This window comes from Fukomys damarensis, unplaced genomic scaffold (assembly GCF_012274545.1).
Source record: "Fukomys damarensis isolate Sample0158 unplaced genomic scaffold, DMR_v1.0_HiC HiC_scaffold_33, whole genome shotgun sequence".
Taxonomy (NCBI): Eukaryota; Metazoa; Chordata; class Mammalia; order Rodentia; family Bathyergidae; genus Fukomys; species Fukomys damarensis.
The window spans coordinates 19,604,162-19,614,290 of NW_022900945.1; positions in this window are offsets into that span (position 1 = coordinate 19,604,162).

Sequence of the window (10,129 nt, forward strand, 5' to 3'; positions counted from 1 at the left end):
GTCCTTGGTACAAAAAAAGAAAAGAAAGGAAAATACTTTTCCTCATCTGCCTTTTATGCTTTTCAAACTTCACAAACACCATGTAAGAAAGATTGCTTATCACCTTCTCTGAAGAAGTACCAGATGTTATATTTAAAATTCAAAATGATACAATGAATGTAATGTTCTACAGAAAAACTGAAAGTCCAGAAATTGCATTTCACAACCTCACTAGTAAAATTATACTGATAGGAAAGTATGAACTATTTATGGGTTAGGAGAATGACTTCCAAGAATATTCAAGAAAATTTAGCCAACTTGTTCTAGTTTTCATATAAAGAGTACAAATAAAAGGATCTTGGATCAAAACACCTCACTCTTCCTTCCTGACAGAATTTTTAGGGTCCCTAGACCCTTTTTCAAGGTGTTACTGCTGTCCTGAGAATTTCTACCTGCAATAACATGTCTTACGTTTTCACACACCAAAATGCTGGGAAGAAAAACAAAAACATATGTGGATGGGATCTCTTTTTTTAGGAAAAGAAAACCATATTTAAGGTTTCCTGTCCAGATGTATCAGAGAGACACATCTTGCTGGTCTGGTTGTATCACATCCACTTAGGGTGCACAATTTTGTGTCAACTGATGATTCCTACTGCAAAAGGAGGGCAAGTAAGCTTCTGAAGTCTAAGTCGACTTATGCCGCAAAGTCTGTAAAGGTAGGTTAGGAAAATGAGCTTTTCCCATTTAAGTCTTGTAATTTAACTTATTTAAAAATCTATCACTGTTTTTGTTGAGATAATAAGGAAAATAAATGGAGGCATTTGGGGCCCAAACTTGAGTGCTAGGTTTGGCCTTGTCCCAGAGACATTTAAACAGATTTAGAAAAATGTCCCCACTCTCATCTTGCCTTTCAAAATTGTCAGAATAGGGTGATACCTAAGTCTGCCTCTACGGGGAGACTGAGTTCTAGGCCATGAAATTTAACGGTGGAAAACAGCACAGCTTAACACTTCACAGGAGGCACTGGAGTCAGATAGATTCGTGATGACCTCTGCTACTGCTGTGTGACCTTGGGAAAATCACTGAATCTCATTAGACTTTAGATTCTCAGATATAAAAAAAGATTACTTAATAATACTTACATCTCATCAGGTGGTCATTAAAATTAAATAAGATTAAGCCTATAAAGTGCTTAAATAATACCAATATGTAACTATTCACTGTTAGTTGAAAAATAAGATACTGACCATAGGAGACTTAAACTAACTCTCTTAGTGTTAATAGTGAGGAGAGTTGGACAAAATATACTTTGAAAATTGCTTGATTACATTGGAAAGCTAATAAAGTAGTGAAGACTTACTGAGTTAATGCCTAGGAGAAGCAAATTCAGAGAGCTGAGCCTACTTTAGGGTACTTTTTTCCTAGCAGTTTCTTTTAGTTCTAGAAGTAGCTGAGAACTTGAGAAGCTGGAATGAGATTGTGTGAGCCTCATGGGGCTAGAAGGACAAAAATTGGAATCCAAGCTTTGGATTCCAAAACTAGAAGTGAAGCTCAATGTAAAATACAGTCTCATGAATTCCTTGAATTTAGGGCTACATTCTAAGAAATGCAGCATTAGCAATTTCATCGCTGTTCAAACATCATATAGTGTACTTACACAGAACATCGAGATTGAGGCATGCCTGATGGACAAATGACAACTATCACTGACTTTCCACCTTTGTGCTCCTTAACTCTTTTAAGCTTCTTTTTTAGGGTTAGCTGATCAACATAGCAACTTACTGGCAAATTAGCAGCAGATTTTCTATGACTTTTGTGACGGAGTGGCCAAAACAACTCAAGACGAAATCGAGCTCAAGAGAGATGATGCAGTCAAGAGATGAAGTAAGCAGGAGCTGTAGAAGGTGGCGGCCTGTGTTCGTGCACATGGGTTTCCAGCAAACTTTTCCTTTATAATTAAAAGAGCAGTTTAAATAATTAGAATGATAAGTACTCAAATGAGTGGCATAATCACTTATCATTATGGAGTATTATGTACGATACATAATTGTATGAGCTATCATTTCAGTCTTTGAAAAAAACAAAAACAAACAAACAAACAAACAAAAAAACCCTGGTGTTGGGCCGGGGAGTTAGCTCAGTGGTTTCCCCGCCTGCCTCACAAGTGCAAGGGCCTGAGTTCGAGCCCCAGTACCTAAAAAGAAAGAAAGAAACAAACAAACCAATCATGGTGCTGATGATTGAACCTAGGGCCTTGCACGTGCTAAACATGTACTCTAGCATTGGGCTACACCTCCAGCTCCTTGTACAGTACTTCTATAAAACCAGCGCTGCAGTAAGTTTGATGACGCCATATCACCGCAAACACATGAATAGTATTTTGCGCCATGACATCGCAAAGGTTCTGACATCCGTAGGTGATAGAATTTTTGGACTCCATTACAATTTTAAGAGATTATCAGTGTAAGCATGGTTTATCATTGACTGAAAAGTCACGCTGCAGGTCAGCGGTGGCGAATCTGTGGCAAGCGTGCCACAGGCCGTTGTTCATTTCCACAGAAAGCTCTAAAAGGTTCGCTGTTACTCTAGGTCCTGTAGTGATGGAAGCCCAGTTTCAAGTTATTGCAATAACGAGGTTTTGAAAGTAAACTGCCATTGTTAGGGATCCTAGCTGCCTGTAACAGTACAAATACTCAGGGAGAGGGCAGGATAGAACATCGTTCTGCCCTTCACATTTTTACATACACCATGTCTGGTGCCCAGTCAAGAATAACTGGGCCTTCTTTCCTTCTTAGATTATTTACTTCATACTCCATGGGGCAGGGCCTAGCAAGGTAGAAGCTTTTGAGGGTGTGGGATAATGGTAGAGACCGCGAAGGCTGAGAAGAGTGTCTGTGAAACAGTGTATGATAAAGATGATGAGAGATCGGTTACATACGCAAAGAGTTTATCCAATATGTAAATATATGGAGGATGATGGGAGCTGGGTTTCTTTTAGTCAGAGTATAGAGTTATAAATAAAAAGAAAAACTAAAATCCTATAGCATTAGATTAGAATGGGAGTTTTCTAATGTGAATCTATATTTTCTATACATAAATCTAAACTATATGCTGATATAGAAATAAAGAGGTAAATGTCAGTGTATACACACACGCACACACACACACACACACACACACAAACACATTTATTCTTAATTGTGTCCAATAAGCCTTAGTACACATCTAGCTAGCACTCGGCCTTTTTTTTTTTCTTTTCAGTACTGAGAATGGAACCCAGGGCTTTCACACTGAGCTCCAATGTCAGCCATTCTTTTTAAATTTTTTATTTTGAGACAGGATCTCTCCAAATTGCTTAGCTGCCCAGGCTATGCTTCAACTTGCAATCCTCCCTGAGGCTCCCGGATCATAGATGTGTGCCATCTTTCCAAGCCAGGTCTTATTTTCTTAAATTTCATTCTCCACTAAAAAGCACCAAATTTCCTTAGAGAAATAATTAATTCCAAGTTTATTCAGGAAATAAATACAAGCTGAGCCTAAAGTATTTTGTTGGGCCATAAAGTAAGTGATTAAATAATGGTGGGGCAGTTTAAAAATATAGAAAGCATATTAGATTTCTATTGTTCCATAGTAAATTACTCAAAAGGTAGATGGTTAAAACAATACACAGTCATTACCACAACTTTCCTGTGAAGTAGGAATCAGGGACATTTAATCTGGATCCTCTGTTTTGGGCCTTAAAAGGTTGCATTCAAGCAAGGTACCACAGCTGTGGTCTCATCTGGATACTTGACAAGAGAAAAACCTGCTTCCAAACTCCTGTGGGTTGTTGAAAAAATTAATTTCTTTGCAACTGCTGGACTAAGGCTTCAGTTTCTTGCTCGCGGTCACCTTCAGTTCCTGATGCCACCCATGCCTCCTTTGTATGTGGACTTTCTCTGTAGCCTACTCTTTCAAGGTGAGAAAGAACATGAGAATATTTTTCTTGGAGGTGACATAAACCTGTCATTAAAATCTAACAGTGACAGAAAAGAAACATTATAATCCTATTTTACCCTGGACTCAGAGACCAAAATCCTAAACAAAATATTGACAAAAAGAAGTCCAACAGTTTATGAAAACAATACTACAATGCATTTGATCATGTAAATTGAAAGACTGACTTCACAGACACAAAATTTTATCATATTGAGAATGAAAGGCAAAAAGTGACCCATGATTATTTTTTATGGTGTGTATAAAAATTGTGATAAAATTGAACTTCCATTCATGATAAATACTCCTAGAAACTAGAAAAAGAAATGAGTTATCTTAATCTGTAAAAGACTACTATCTGTGTATTGTTTTAACTATCTACCTTTTGAGTAATTTACTATGGAACAATAGAAAACTAATTTATTTATAAGAAAAACTATTTATTTATAAGAAAACTTATTGAAACTTAAAGGTATTGAACACTTAAAGGTAAAATGTTGAGAGTGTTTCATCTAAGATTAAAGAGAGGGTATATACGTTCTTGTACTACTACTAATGTTAAACTTATGTAGAGAAAATATTACATAGGTGTGGCATAGTGAAACATTTACTATCAAATAGAAAGCTCTGGAATAATTCCTTAGGTCTTCCAGTCATCTCTGTCCTTTTCCTTTGTTCCCTTTTAACATATAGGCGATACCAATGTCTTCATGTTACAGTGTTCCGCGCTTCTTTATTTAGAAGTTCTATTTCCCCGGCTGTAGTCAGTCAGCTCTCCCAGCTGACACCCATAATTCAGTTCAGCTAACATACATTGTTCATCTACTGTGTCCTAGGAATCTTGCTTAAACCACTTTAAGAAGAGCAGTGTCTTATTCACAGGTACAGATACTAGCCTTTCTTCTATAAGAATTTCCTGGTGATACATTGCCAAAGTTTATCTTGGAATTTTGCCTTACTCTAAGTGACTGTTTTCACTTAAGAATTCAAATGTGGGTAGTATTCTATTCTATATGTCTATATTTTGACTTTCATCTTTCACTAGAAGGCTGGAGTAGTAAGGTCAATGAATAGCATTAGAAATTAAAAGGAAAGAGCATGGCTTTTGTACTGTTTAGTCAGGAAAATGTAATCAAAACCAAAATAGTGAATGCATCAGGTTATACAAATGAGGCATCTGTCATCGCCCAACAATGTAGACATAAGAAGGCAGAAAAGAAGTGACTGAATAATTTAACAGGATTAGAGTCAATTGGACTAGATGCTTCTTCACATAGATAGTCTCCTTGTGTGGCATAAAAATACCTTTGTAAATTTCTGGAAATGAATGTGAAAAGGAAAGAGGTAAACATATATGTCTGATTCCTTCAGAAAAGTATTTTAGCATAATTTGAAGTATATAAATTTGAGAGTACTTAATAGTGTAACCACTGACTTGACCATTTTTCTTAATTCGATGCAGTTTATGAATTTCTACAAATAACTTGGAAACCACCTTGCAAGTATTCAGATATGATATAATAAATACAAGTCATCAGAGTTTTTGCACATAAAGCCAGATAAGGCGAACAGTCCTTAACAACACACGCTAACTAGTAAAACAGCACCACGGACTGCTACAAGTCTCACAGAAGAAATAGCTTTTCCATTTCATTTCCTGATTTAACAATCTCAAGTTATATAACGTGTTTAAAATGAATGAATTTGTCTCCTTAATGAGTTTCCCAGTCTTCAGTTTTAAAGAGGAAATGGAAAAGACTGTGGTTCCTGCATTTAAAAAAGATTGTGTGTGTAAGCTTCTCACATGCCTCATTTTAATTCAATCCAAAATAAACTGTGACCCTCTTACAATGGATGTAGGTGGCTACCTGGGAAGAAACTGCTGGACCAAATGAGAACATAATTGTGGCGTGTAAGTGAATGCTCTTGGTCAGACTCTTTCAAAGCCACAACATTCCCACCCTTTCTGCCCACTGAAGGTAAAAAAACTATCTAAAAATGCAAAATGCTTCCAACTTGATTGTATTTGTTAATTAGGAAAAATAATTTATTCTGACCTTATTCATAAGTAATTGCTTTTTGAAGGCTTGCAGCATTTTGGTATTTGAGTTATACAATCCAAATATAATTCCAGGGGAAAATGAATTGGATCGCTTCCCATCTAGCTACGTCTTACCGTATCTTCCTTTAGGATCTATGTACGGGGCTTATTAGGCTGTAGATGCCATGGAAGTCTATGGATTGTGTTCACTGTCAGCTACTCGAACTGTTGCTTAGAGTTCTGTACTTATAGAAGTGAAATATTTACAACACACACCTGTGAGATGGTGAGCTACACTGAGGTTAAGCTCCCAGCCCTACCCTTTAGGACTCTCATCAAGTCACACTTTCGAGTTTTCATAGCTTCTACCCCAGCATCCACATCTGTAGAATGGCACCCATTTTGTTCTGAAAAGATTCCATGAAAACATTCATTGTGATGAGAAATTGTTACAGATGGTAGTGTCTTTAAAAGAAGATTAGCTTGATCAAACAAGGCTGTTGTTAATTTTTATTTTTTTTACCCATTTGCACCCTCCTCTTCCCTGAATTCCTCAAAAGCAGTACTTTCTGGGAAAATGCACATTGAAAATAAAAGGAGCACAGGCCTAGCCTGTGTGAGGAACGATCTGATGTTCTCTAAAAGACTGAGAGAACCTACCAAAGTAGCCGGTCACTTAAGATTTTCTTTGTTCATGTCAGTGTAATTTCAGTTATTACAATGATAATAATGGTTATAGCTAATGTTTGTTGGCATTTATTATGTGTGAATTAAATACCTATATTACTTTTATTTGACAAGTGAAGAAATTGAAGTTTAGTAGATTAAGCTACTTGCCCAAAGTTGACTCTTAGCCACCGAGTTGTATCTCACATTTTTTTTTCCTTTTAAAAGAATTTTATCTCTTGTCTTAGAGGTATTTTATTTTCAGTATGTCAGTAGCCGGATGATTAAAAAAGTATTTTCCCTGATGTATCCATCATTAGCATGTATGAAAGTATTAGAAATGGTTTTAGATTACCACTATTAGATTGTAGGTTTGAATAAATTCTAACAAGAAAAACAGGAAAGGAATCGTCAGAATCAGAACTGCAATTCCTTGCTGCCTGTCTTTGTCTGCCTGAGCTATGTGATCTACTTGACCCTCAACTCTGCTTTCAGTAAAAAGGACCAGAACAGCTGTCCTGACTTGGTTCAGTAATCCTCAGAGGATTTCACAAACTCCGAAGTGTAACATAAGGGTCAGGTGGGATGATCATGACACAGAAGGTTCTAGGTACCGGGAAGTCAGAAACAGTCTTCCTGGAAGGACTATGGGTTCATTGTAGAGGACTAAACATGAGGCATATGCTAAGCCACAGTGGCTCAGGTCAGCTTGTCAAACAGGGAGAGTCCAGTGTGGACTGTGATTTTCCCTGGTTACAACTGGCTCTCAAGCCCATTTCGGAGTTGGGTCTTGGGAATAAGGGATGATTCTTTGTACATCTGGTGCCTACAGCACCTGGCACGGTGGTGGTTGGCATTAGTAAGCACTAGTTAGTAGTTAAGTCAAACACACTAGAAAACCAAAATCTAATCACAAGTCCTGAGCAGGAAATTAACTTTCTCCTCAAATTCACAATTGGGGAGACTGCTCATTCACCCCACAGAATGTTAAACTCTGCAGAGGCACAGAGTTTTGAATATTTGAACTTTTATGCCTGGCTTTTTTGTTGCTTTTTTCTCTAATTTGGACCAGTTCCATGCCAGAACAAGTCAGCTATTTTAGCCTAAGCAAACATCAAAAACAGAAAAAGCAAGTGTGGTCACTCACTTCCTAATGAATGTCACAGTGAGGCAGAAAAGAGAGCTAAACAGTGTCAAGATGTGCAAGAGAAAGAAAAAGTGGTTGTGAGAAATCCTGGGAAACTGTCAAACCCAGAGCTTCTATGAGAGCCAAAATTTTCCCTGTATAAATAATAACTAGTGACACCTGAGCTGCCTTTTTACACCTTTCTGTACAAAGGCACTTGTGCTTTATGCCAAGTCACAGGTTAGGCAGTGCAGGAGGAGACAGGATAGAAGTCACCGGAGGCCATGGTAGGGGTAGAGGCCACTGGAAAGAGGGTTCTATGGTGTGGTTTAACATAGGATGAGTCAGAGTGGGATTAGCTCTGAGAGAGTTCAATGCTGGCCCACAAAATTCACTCAACCCCCTCAAAGGCAGATACTCTTTGACTGGACCAGAAAATGTTTTGGAAAGGTAATTCTGAAACAGTCCAGACCTCCCAGGACCAAGTCAGTTTCTATTATTCATTGTATGTTTCCCTTCTAAACTGAGCTTGAGTAACTTACGGGCTGAATTGAGGTGGAGGTGGGGGAGGGAGAGGGGGGAGGGCCATCAGTTTGATAAAATATTTATCTCGTGTTTGACATTTGGTTAGACTCCAGAAAACCCTATCTAAGATGGAGACTTAATAGGTTCCAAATGTCCCCATGCTCTCTATGCCAAGTTCATTCCCCACGTTCAACAGGCCTGGGAAATAGGAAAATTGAAATAGAAAGCAGAGCAGCAGAGAAAAAGCAAATACCTGTGTCTTCTTGGAACATAATGATTCTACAGCATTTTTAGCCTGCTGATAACTGTCTAATAATATTCGTGCATGCAACCTGTATATATGCAATTTATATTCATATTTAGAGCCATAACTATCCCTAAGATTAAAGTCATTTCAATATTTGAAAATTAATAAACATATATCAACAAGAGGGTGATTATATGTTCTTACTCATCAAAGGCCTAAGACCTCTTTTCTACTTGCTTCTTATATCTTATGAGATTGATCCCACTATTCCTCTTTCTTTTTCTTTCTTTTTTTTGGGGGGGTACCAGGGCTCGAACTCGGGCCCTTGTGCTTGCGAGGCCACTATTCCTCATTTTAAAGATGAAGACACAGCCTCAGGAGTTTAAGGGATGTGACTCAGGGATTGAACTCAAGACTGTGAACTCATTCTCCCAAGGACTGACCACGCAGAGAAGTCGTTAAAGCGTGAGAAACCTAACTTACACCTTTTACAAATGTGGAAATTGAGACCTAGCAAATTTGAAAGGCAACAATTCAAAGGCTTCAAATTCAGTCCTTTGACTCTGGAAACTGTTCTTTCCACTGTGTCCTGAAGAGCTGCCAGGGTTCAGAGCAGAAATAATGACAGTTTTAACTTCTAAAGCTGCCTTGGAATCACTGATATAATTTGGGTGGACCTATGTAAATTAAGCACTGTTATGTAAATATTCTTCTCTGGGAATCTTAACAATTTATACACAGCTGACTGTTACTCTTGAGGAAATCCTAGTTAAGAACAGCACTGTATGTTGGATAATTGTTTCTCATCTTCTCAAACTTCAAACATTTACCAAAGCTGGAAGGAGCTCTGGGAATGGACACTTTCCGAAGAGCATAGTGGTCTTTTTTCCAGACAGTCAGAAATAAAAAATGTCTAGCAGTTTCTTTCTCTCTCATCTCCTCTCTTTCTAATAACCTCAGAGCCATAATAGTCAGCTGGCTGGTATGTGAAATGTAAATGGCTTCTATCACTGAAAGACATGACCTTGGCAAGCAAATTGGAAAGGCAGATAAAAAATAGACAGACACCTTCCCATTTCCACTGTTGAGCTCACTCAGAAAATAGGATATTTTCATACTGAAGCCTGAGTGCTGAGTGGTAGCAGTATTAAGCTCAGGTGAATTAATAGTCAACTCCCTGGGAATATTGATGAAAACTTTCTTTTAGTCTAGAAAAAATTGGCATATACTACCTTTCAGTAGTATATGCTCTTTGGCCATAATTAAACCAGGAAGATATCAGTTGTGGGGAAAAAAGAAGAAGGGAGCTCCACAGAGAGAATATGTTTCATGTAGTCACATGCGTGTACTCCAGTAGGGGACTGTGGACCAGAAGCAGGTTCTATCAGGGAGCAAGTAGGTTCTTTCCTCTCCTCTGGAATGGTTAATTAGTTCACCTGCAGGAGCGTTGCTAGGAGCTGAAGTGTCCCCCCCCACAAAAAAAATGGGGGACAAGTTGAAGTCTTATCCCAGAACTTCAGAATGTGACTTTATTGGAAAATGGAGTATTTGTAGATGTAATTAGTCA